Source organism: Lissotriton vulgaris, unplaced genomic scaffold (genome assembly GCF_964263255.1).
Source record: "Lissotriton vulgaris unplaced genomic scaffold, aLisVul1.2 SCAFFOLD_1514, whole genome shotgun sequence".
NCBI classification, from domain to species: Eukaryota; Metazoa; Chordata; class Amphibia; order Caudata; family Salamandridae; genus Lissotriton; species Lissotriton vulgaris.
The window spans coordinates 555,939-567,587 of record NW_028251885.1 but is presented as its reverse complement, the minus strand read 5'-3'; positions in this window follow the sequence as shown (position 1 = coordinate 567,587).

Sequence of the window (11,649 nt, the reverse complement as noted above, 5' to 3'; positions counted from 1 at the left end):
GATTTTGCGCCAATTTGCGTCACTTTTGTGACTCAAACAGGGCACAAAATCTTAGTAAATCTCCCCCCATATTTCCTTCATTATTTCAAGCGCTTTACTTTTGCAAAAATATTGTAAAACCCACCTGCTTGCTATTTGGTTTAACGGATATGTATCATGTCCATTATAGGGACATAATTTGTTCTTGATGTAGGAAGTGTTATGCTTCGGCCCACAAAAGTCTTCTATGGTCTACTCGTTACAGCTAATTGCAAAATCGGTACTTAATGCTACAACAAAGTTACTCATCGTGAAATGAGCTGTAGTCCACTTACAGTGGTCAACAGTGATAGAAAATGTAAATTAGATACTGTAGAAACCAATTAGTTTGCACAGAAAGGGGGTGCTGAGTCAATGACAGCTAAGGCAGATTTTGCATTACTTTAACTAAATGACCCAAAAAATTGCAAACAAGGAATCATTTGATACTAAAGCTGCACTGGCTTATTGAATTAGTTGGAAAAGACTACTTTTTAAGAAAGCTTAGGGGGTTAGGGCACCAGCTGCAGAGATGTTAATGTATCCAGCAAGCTTTAGGGAAGAGCACTCATATAGGTAATTTATGTGATAGCAATCTATGTGTATAAACTCTGCTTAAACGCCATTATATCTTAGCGGGCTAGTGCACCTCCTGCAGAGCAATGCGTTTAAAGTGTAGTCACAGATTTATTTTTGGTGGTATATAGCTGAGTGGGTTAATTTGTTGCATAGATCTCTATGTAACTTGCAGATCACAAGTGACACAACAGCTCTGTGAGTTATGTTGCAACAAGCTGCATGCAATCAGCAATGCATATTGTTGCATCCTCATATATTTTAACTCATTCTTTTGTTATTCGAAGGTTGACAAAATGGGTACTTATTTTTTGCGGGAAATCATTTTGAACTTTTTTGCTAAATAAATGGTTACAATTTCTGCAATTACCCACATAGACAAATTGACCCGACTCTCCCAAAGCTTGCAAAGATGTACATGAGTTGAGTATTAAGTATTATTTACATTCTGTGAAGCGGTGCATGCTGCCATCATTGATGGGTAAAATTGGATAGGAACTTACCAGGCTAACAAAAAAACGGATAATAAATTCTGATTGGATAGTGCCTCTAAAGCCATTGGGCTGGGGAGATGAAGTTTGAGATGAACCAGCAAAGAGAAAACGTCTGACGATTGTCTGACTTAACGTTTTCTATGAAAGGCAATTAGGGCTGGGGCAGCAATTCAGGGCTTGGGCAGCAATTCTCCACTTCAAAGAAAAATAAACCAGCACTTCGAGGGATTTTTTTCTTTCTCAACTTTTATTTTTTGAGCTTTGGCATCTGGCTCTTTTGGGACAAGTTGGAGTTGTATATATATCTATATATATATATATATATTTCACCAAACTTCCCCTGCAGAGAAGGAATGAGTCGCACATCACACCGAGGCTTGCATTCATTTCACTTTTTATTCCGTTAGCAATCCGACATGTTTCGTTCTCTCTCAGAACTTTTTCAAAGGTTGTGCTTCACGGATGTAGGTCACCACTGCTGCTGATCTTTAACCTGACTCAGGTGTCTTGATTTATTATGTCGTCCTCGATGGAACGCCCGCAATGAGCCGCTGTGCATTCTGGTGCTTGTGGTTTTTTGTCTTTCTTGTTGCTGTGACTCTGAGATGCAAAGTTCGTTGTGCCACTTGCAATTACCTACTTTTGAGGTTTGCTGTGATCCATGCCAAAGCCAGTCTTTGGCGGCGCTTGTCCACCCTGAGTCGCTTTTCGCGGTATACAAAGACGGTTCCTGGCGGGCGAACAGTTGCGCGCTTGCTGGAAGTGCGTCCTCCGGTAGAACCATACCGTTTAATATTTCACTAAACTTCCCCTGCAGAGAAGGAATGAGTCGCACATCACACCGAGGCTTGCATCCATTTCACTTTTTATTCCGTTAGCAATCCGACATGTTTCGTTCTCTCTCAGAACTTTTTCGAAGGTTGTGTTTCACTGATATATATATAGTAGACTTTCACACTCTCACAACCTCCTCCTGGCGAAGAGAGAGTATACATATATATATATATACATATATATATATTTATATGTATATATGTGTGTGTGTATATATATATATATATATATATATATATATATATATATATATATATATATATATATATATACTGCCGGTAAACGTCTGAAACGCATTATGGCAGAGATAACTCGAAAAGACTGAAAATAAAAGAATTGCACTCACTGGTGGTCCACACTCGTTATTCAGGAGAAGATGCGACGAGAGTTGGAAAAACATATATATATATCTTCAAATATTTTCCCTGTGCCAGCCCACGTGTCCCAGCCTTACTGGCCTCTCAGAAGCACAGTGCAGTCAGAGAATCTTCAACAGCGGCGTTCCTTGTTCGGTAAGATTAAGGGGGTGTGAGCATCAGAGGTTCCAACAATCAAACTGGCAGTCTTCTGTCAGAGAACAGAGACATAAGCTCATGGCTCCAGAAAGCTTCCAGGCCAGCCAGGATACTCCAACAAAGGGAGGCCTGATGGCCCCTTAAATGTGTCCTTTGATATGGGCCCTGCTGCAGTCTGAAATTGGAAAGACCCCCTGACTGCCTGCGCATTGCTGCTCTGATCGAAAGCAGACAATGTTCAGGCCATGCTGAATTCGTCCCGGTGTCTGGAAATTACACCCGTATATTTCAGTGGGGCCCAACTTCTTGGCAGGACACCCGCGTGTACCCCCGACTTGTGTCCTGTAAACATGCACTTATCACCCTGGCTGTGTCGTCTTCCGGAGAGGATTCATTGCCTGGAATAGATTCCAGATTTCCCTTTAGGCCTGGTAATGTTTCCGCCCTTTTAATAGCTAGCAACACATATGTGTAACAACAGGACCTACCCACCCACATTCCATCCATGTTAAGAAATGATGTGGAATTTAAGGAGGACCAGGGCTTAAAGTGTGCCGGGTCCCTCTGGGTCTCAGACCCACTAGTGATTAATCGTGGACATTGAAACGTATCCATATCGGGCCATGTATTCATGTCCTTAACTGTAATTAACTGTAATATTAAACAACACTGACATCCTCAGGAAAAATTAATGTAAAAAACATTCTTGTAATCCATGTCAGCGATTTGTTTTCTGTTTATATTTCAGGTTTTGCCTAGTATTGCATTTCCTAATCATGTTCGCTATTTCCGGGATGTTGTGTTTCTGTTGTTTTTTTTTGTATTCATAAAGGACCACAACTTGGAGCTTTGGCCAGGAGGCTGAAGGCAGCACGAGTTTCTCACAGTGCCTGTCAGTGACTCCAAAAGGGGGTCAGAACTCGGGGACATGGAGTCATTGGCGTCTCTGCTGAGCGCACAGAGCAATGGTCACCTATTCCAGTTGCAATTTCGATTCTGCGCAATGTGAAAGATTTACCCAGTTGTCAAAATATTGACACTGCGAAAGTAAAAGAAAATACAGTGCGTTCATGTGAGAGGGTATGTTGTGTTTTGGGGGCTGGTGAAGTGCAGGAGATGCGAGGAAGTGCATTCAAGAGACAGTGAAAAGAGGGAGTTAAAGAGAAAAGAGATACGATGCAAGATATACAGATAGAGGAGATGTAGGGAGAAAAAGGGTGCACATGTCTAACAAAAAGTGAACCTACCAAGAATGATTGGGACGCTGTATATGACTACCCCTTCGACAGGCCCCAGTAATGTTTAATTACCAGTCCCACAATTTCAGAATTGAAAGATTTTCAATATTTTATATTTATAACCAAATCCTTTTTTATTCATTTATCTTAAAAACCTAACAACTTTTGACAAAGCCAATAGTCCCTGCTGGTTTTAGGTATTTGTCAGTTGTTGCGTTACATATATCTGGATGCAATAAATACAGTGAGGAATCCAATATTGGTTGGGTGGCACACTATGCGAATCATGGAAATTTTGTTTACATGTTTACGCCACACACTTAATAACACAGATCATGCCCTTTTATAGAACCCTTATGTTTTCATCCCACTTAAAGCCCTGAGGAAGAGCTTATCTCCTAGTTAAAGGCCTAATTTCCAAAACTTTCGTTTGTGAGTTAGTGTATCTTACTTCTGGAAATTCTTGAGAAAGACACACCTAACGCAGGAGTAAGACATAGCTACTCAAAGATAAAGCTTGTTGAATCTACTCCAAGAGATGCCCTTTCAGAGATTATGAAAGAAGACAAATTATATTTATTGATTGAGCACCTGGAGTCGGATTTAGAGTTTGGCAGTAGAGATACTCCAGTATGTAATGTTTACAACCTAGAGTATACCCACAATGGATGTTACAACACAAAACTTTACAACGCAGGTAAGAATAACAAGGGCCATTTTTAAGCACTGTGTGACGAAGGACTTTACAGCACAATTTTCTTTAAGTGACCTTGTTTTCATGTCACTTAAAAAAGGGAGGCTGGAGGCTTTAAGGGTGCAGGAATGGGTTAGTAAGGGCTCGGAAGTAAAGGGAGGTAAGGGTTTTAGTGGAGTTCTATGTTCTATATATATATATATATATATATATATATATATATATATATATATATATATATATATATATATATATATATATATTCCAGCTCAGCTTGTACCGCAGAATCACAGGGCACTCGCGGGCGGGTGCTTCAGCGCGCCGGTACCGCGCGTCAATTATCAGGCTCGCAACTTCGCTCTTTAGTCAACAAAGTAAAAGCACTCCGGTGGGATCTCCAAACGATTTTAATCCGGTCAACAAAACAGACGCGTTTCGGACGTCTAGTCCTTCGTCAGTGTTTGCCACATAGTCCGTGTTGCCTGGCTATAAATCAACACGTCATTGCTAACTATACATGAAAAGCAATGACGGCTTCAAAAGTAATTCATTTCGTATGTAAACACCACGGCCATTGAAGTTGCGAGCCTGATATATATATATATATATATATATATATATATATATATATATATATATATATATATATATATATATATATATATATATATATATATATATATATATTATATACACATATACATATATTTATAAATATCAGTGGGTGCTATGCTTAATGCTTTGTGAAATACCATTTTGTAGAACAATGCTTTGTAAACTACAACACGTTGTAAAAGTCCATGGTACATGGATGTGTTGTAAACATTGGGGGCCTGATTCACAAGGGTTGTCCGCACCCCACACCTCTGTGCTGTAACAGCTCATATTTGGATGCTCCATCACAAGCGTGACAGATATCCTATCCACCATATTTCAAATACATTATATCCCATGGAACTTGTAATGTGGCAGAAGGGATAACTGTCATGTTTGTGACAGAGTATCCCATCCTCCAAACCCTAAACCAGGCCCTGAGTGACTTACTCCTGTACTCGAAATTCAGGAGAAAATCACCCCTAAGCCAAAAGTAATAATACTCAGTGATCAAACACTTACTGTCTTTCACCTCGAAATTCAGGAGTAAGCCACAAAAAGGCGCTATAAGACACGACTATTCACTGAAAAGCTTTGGGAGTCAGGCCCCAAAAGACCTAACCAGTAGAATTCTCCAAATAGCAAATGACATTTATTAATTGAGCATTTGCAGACTTATTTATAGACGCCCCACTGATTCTCATTTTTTTGGTACATTATCCGCTCATGCGGTCTTTCCGATTCCGCGTGAGCGATAATAGTTTTATGTTGTATTTATTGAAGCCGCGGTTGCCTTGCTTTTTTAGCGGATGCACCTCTGTGAGTAGAGTCAGCGGATTATTTACGCAACTGCTCGCGACAGCATGAACTGTTTATTTGTGCATGCTTCTGTTTTGTTGCTGTCAGTTTCTTGTGTGCATATTACACTGAGGATGATAAAGCTGTGTGGATTCAAACATGCGACATGACAAGCAACACTTTCTCAAGTCAGGAACGCTTCCTGGCTTACCCATACCTCTGATGTGACAGAGATGTGTGCTATTGGAAAACCTGACTTCCTTAACTCTCAGCCGGCATGATACAGCTACACCTACATTTGACAAACAAGTTGTCTTTTTGAAACTCTTGTTTGGCACTTTAGTACATTACATTATGGTACTGATTTGATATCTATTAAAAGTAGGAGCTTTCTAAAATTAAAGTTTCCCCACCTCAAAGGTCTTGATGATATCTCTTAGTGTGCACTGTGTATATATATATCTATTCATTGGAAAAAACAAAGATGAAAGTGACGTTATAGTTAGGTGTTGAAATAAAGTAAAACTATCTCCAACCTAACTATAACTTGTACTTGCCATGCACTGCTTATAACTTCAAATAATATCACCGATGACATAGTAAATGACATAATTGATGACATCACTGATGCCATCTCAAATGATTTGCCGGATAACCGTGAAACTTTCCAATAGGAGCTGAGGTAGATTAACTTTTTTTTAAAGGTTTTGTGTTGATTCGTCAATGGCGCTAAAGTTATTAGCGAAACAAAAAAACACTTCCTATGGAAACTCTTTGGCTGTTTTGAGGAAAATGTGCAGATATAAAAAGCATTGTTTATATTGTAATCTTCCTGAACGATGTCTTACTATGACAGCAATTTTGGGCTCTTTTCATTGCCCTTTAGCCACTGGTAAAAAAATATGTGGAAAAAGCGGAAAACCTAACCACACTTTTGCCTCATGTTTGTCCCTCGAGTACTGCATTTTCTCCAAGTAAAAATCAAGGTATCATTGTTTTACTAAGCAGGCGGCCACAGTAACTCACAGAAAAGTTTTTTTACCTTGGGAATCACAGAAGTTTCAAAGCAATATTTATTTAATCAGCACTTTTAATTCACTACAAAGGGATCAAGGTGCCCTACTGCCTCAAGAGGGTATTACTTGTCACCTGATCTGTGGCACCCGCTATATATCTCCCCAAATGTGAAGTTCACAGTCAGGAGATGACTCCCCATAATCCTTCACCTCTGGCTCCAAGGTTGCTAAGGTCAGCCAATATTCACAAAATGGAAGGCCTGCCAACCTCTTAAAAATATGCAATTATTGAGAAATTGCTTGGGAAGGGATTTCTTAGCTAACAAGGCGGGTATGACAGGCCGGCTGCAGAGCTCCCCAGAGCATGGAGTGATGGAGTCTGCTTTGATTGGATGTGACGGGATGCAGGAGTATGGACGAGGCCGACTGCCTTCAACCCTTGCTGCAGATGACTGGAGTCCCCCCTCTCCCGCCTGAGCACGGCTATCCCTGGAGAGCTTTTCGTGAAGTTGTTGTCTCCATATCAATTATCCCGATCATGGGCCAGCTAGGCTGATCTTTCCCTTCCCGCTCGCTCGCCTTCTCCCTCCTTTCTTTTGATGTTTAACCACCAGCCACTTAGGCTTCAAAGTGTGCTAAGCTCCTGATGCAGAGGTCTATGTGTAATCTTCTAGTCACAGGCTGCCATCCTTGATGGATCACCAAAACCGCTCATCCTGTTGTGGTTGATTAATTAAGAAGTGCCATTGAATTGCATGATAGAAACTCCTCAATACATTGAGTGCTATTGTACTGGCTAGCAAGGAAAATTTGATAGAGTTTGTACAATTAATAAAGTTAATATTGTTGAGTAAAGCAATAATAACACATCAAAAAATTGGAGACTGATGTTTTGTGCAACAGAAACACCTTGGTAAACTGAGTATCATTGAGTTTCATACTAGTAACTTTCCAAAAACTTGTGTTGTGTTTTATTGGGCATTAATAACACATTGATAAATTGAATACCAATGACTTTGGTAACAATGCCACATCAATAAATTGATTGCCACTGAATCATTTACATAAAGTATGTATTGTTTAGGAACACCTCACACAATTTTTATCATTGAATTGCATAACCGATCAATAGATTGACTGCCAGTGAATTGAATTGAAATAACACCTTAACATAACATGTGCATTTGTAAAGTGCACATTCATCCATAAACATCTTGGCAATGAACAACAGATGTTTGTTACCCAGCTCAATGGTACTCATTTTATCGACCTCAGATGGATGATAGGCTGTCGGACCCTCTGGGATTTGAACCTCTGACCATGAGGTCGAACACAGGCCCCTGCAGCTGACGCATTAGTCCACTGAGCCACCAGACCTTGATTAATTGAACACCATTCAATCAAGTCATAATAAAACTTTGATAAATTGAACACCAGTCAATGAAGTAATATTAATACCTGATGAATTAAAGACCACTGAACTGGAAAGAGCAAACTCAACAACACATTAAGACATGGATAATAGTACTGCCCGTTTTCAGCCGACAGGGACAATTTAGTTTGAGGTGTCCCCTACGTAATGATCAGAACAATCCAAGGCACTATCATGTCAATGAGAAATGTGTGCTCAAAGCGGATAGCACATGGGAGCATTTGAGCAATCACGTTTTACACAATGATGGCAATCCCATACTCAGTCATGGAAGTGCTCTGCCTAAACTGAAGTCCTCAGTCTTTGCATTTTGCAAGGAAAAATTGGAGTTGCTGATCCAAGTCACAGGTAAAGAGGAATAGGCAAAATTGACAGAGAAATCAATAGTAAATTCACTTATGCTCACTACTGTGACCATCTCATCTGAAGTGTTACTCTAAACTGGCACTCAAGATTGTCCCTCATTTGAAATAAAGACAGATTATTACTTATCAGTCCGAATGCACACAGATCTGAGGATCCACCACAGTTCACAGATGAGAGTATGCACCATAGTTTCAAACATACATGGGAAGTGTCTAATTGTTTTCCAGATACTGGAGAGGGTTGCACTGATCCCCACAGAGCTGATGATGTTTTCAGCATTTCCCACAGATCAATGGTGGTCCACTGTTTCCACAGATCAGTAGGAGTTGAACATTATTCAACAGAGTATAGAATGTGCCACAGTCTCCCAAACACCTGAGGATAATTCACCACTTGTAACATATCAGGGAGTCCCCAATTTCCACAGAAAATGTAAAGTTCCACATTCTCCCACAAATTAATGGCTGTTCCTATGTTTCTCACAGATCTGAGAATATACAGTTCAGATGGGATCCCCATAGATTTTGCCAGAACCTCAGGTGTTTTCTGGCTATTATAGTCATTAACACAGTGCTGTTTAGATCTATGTCAGCGTCAATACATTTTCTTTAAGGCAGTTAAATAATGTTGAGAGTTCTACCTCAGAATTGGTGAGGCAGGAAGCATATGCTTGGATGTCTTTCAGTGTACTTATGGCACTGCAGATGATCCTTCTAAATTTCTAATTTTAAAATGTCTTTTAATTATTAGGTATACAGGTAAGCAAGGAAATTAAGGCCAAGCTAGACACTCCTTTTGGATCATGCTGAACTCCTCTCATAGGTGGTGGGACAGCACTGCCAGGATTGAAAGTGATACTGGTAGAACGTTTTGCCATAGTGAGACGCATCATGGATTGGCATGTTGGATAGCATTGTACCACATAGAATGAATGACTATCAGGACATACTGTGTTTTCATTAACAAAGACGTAAACAATGGAAAATAGAGTTCCCAAAAACGGCACATAAAGTCACTACCAGCAATCTAACTCTCTTCGAAGGCTAATAGGGAATCTCTTCTATGTGAACACTGGTTAACAAGCACAGCTACACAAGATTCAATTTTTCTTGACTAATTGGGACTGCTACTGCAAACACTGCTACTGGTAGAGGTTCATCATAAATATTTTCTTACACAATCCAACTGAGGACATTTAAATTCCTGAGTGGTCATGACTACAGAACAGAATCAGTTCGGATATAATGTTTGCTCATACGTGATCTGTAGAGTGAAACTGGAAGGTGAATAAATCTAGTGAAACACTCATTGTTTGCAATGCGTGAAGACTGGATAGCTATTTATCATCGGCACATCTGAACTTGAGACTGTTGGGTTATTTGAAAGGATTGAGAGTACTTGACATTTGGTTTCACTTTTAGGATCTTGCACTGATTTTGAAACTGAATGTCTATTGAATCTTCTTTTAATACTTTGAATGGGTCCGATGATAGACCAGACATTACCCAAGAGCGCAAGGAAAATCATGAATACAGTTTCGGTTTACAAAAACTTAATACAATGACTTTGAGCTTTTAAATATCCTGAAGAATTGATTTGTGATTACATAATTGAAAAGAATACCTTTTGTACTTTTTATAAATGGATGCTATTTGATTCTATACTGGAATAACAGAAGTTGCCCTTACAGGCTCTATAGAGGGGACCTTGGTGAAGAGTGGAGTGGTGGGTAGTGTTGGTGATGAAATACTATTTGTGTTTCTCTGACGGCTCCTACAGCGCAAGCACGGAATCTGTGCCTGGTTATATGACACACTGATTAATTGAGAAACATATACGGAATAAAGGACAGCTTGTGCCTGCCTGTGGACTCTATCAGAGAAAGAGTCACTGTGTAAATAATGAATGTGCTGGATCTTAAAGATCCGGGAAGACAAGCCTAGTGGTAGCTACTCAGAGCTCAGTCCTACAGACTGTATTTTGAGACCCTCTGCTGAATACTAATTCAATCAGCTTTGACTATATTTACATAAGGCACCCAAACTGGCAACATAGAGGAGCCATTTCAGGGTATCCATGTTATCAAGTGTGTATCGTCTAGTTTCTGAGAGAAGCTTACGCTGCTGCAGCCTGTTCTGTACTTGTCCCACCTGAAAGGGAAGCTTGCAATGCTTCAGTCTCTGCTACATGAAACATGATTTCACTGCTGCTTAAATTGCTCTTTCTGCCCCCCCTTGCCTGTGTGGTACCCATCCCACTTTCACAGACAGCTGAAGCTTGCACTACCACTGCCAGCGCTGCACTGGCTCTGTTCTCTGGCAGAGGATTGCTCTACTGCTGCCTGAGCTGTACTTATCTCATACTCAAGGAAAGCTTGTGCTGCTCTCATCTTTGTTCTCTGACAGAAGGCTACTCAGTGCTGCCTGCGCTGTACTTGTCTCACACACAAGGAAAGCTTGCATAGCTCCTGTCTCTGTTCTCTGACAGAATGCTGCTCACTGCTGCCTGTGCTGTACTTGCCTCACACTCAAGGAAAGCCTGTGCTGCTCATGTCTCTATTGTCTCACCGAAGGCTGCCCTACTGCTGCCTGTGCTGTACTTCTTTCACGGTGCTCAAAGAAAGCTTGCACTGCTCTTGTCTCTGTTCTCTGACAGAAGACTACTCTACTGCTTTCTGCGCTGCACTTCTTTCACGCTCAAGAAAAGCTTGTTCTGGTCCTGTCTCTGATCTCTGACAGAAGGCCGTAGCGGGCACCATGCGTTTCCCCGGTGGGCTACCAGGGTGAGGGCTGGTTTTGGACCCCTAGGTGGCCGTATTTAGGTCTCGTCTATTCTATCCCGTAGGGATGGTGGTTGAGATTTATAGTAAGGCTTCCAAAAAGTCTACCCAACTGCGGATTGCGTACAGTTCATGTGAGCCAGGCGCGTGCACAGGAATTCGCTCCCCCTACCCCTCCCACAAAGCAAGACAAGACAAGAACATCAAAGCTACTGCGGCCGCTCTGATTCCATTTGCCACCAGCCACTTCACGTGCTCCGCAGGTTATAAAGAGGACCATCTGCTCGTGAATCTG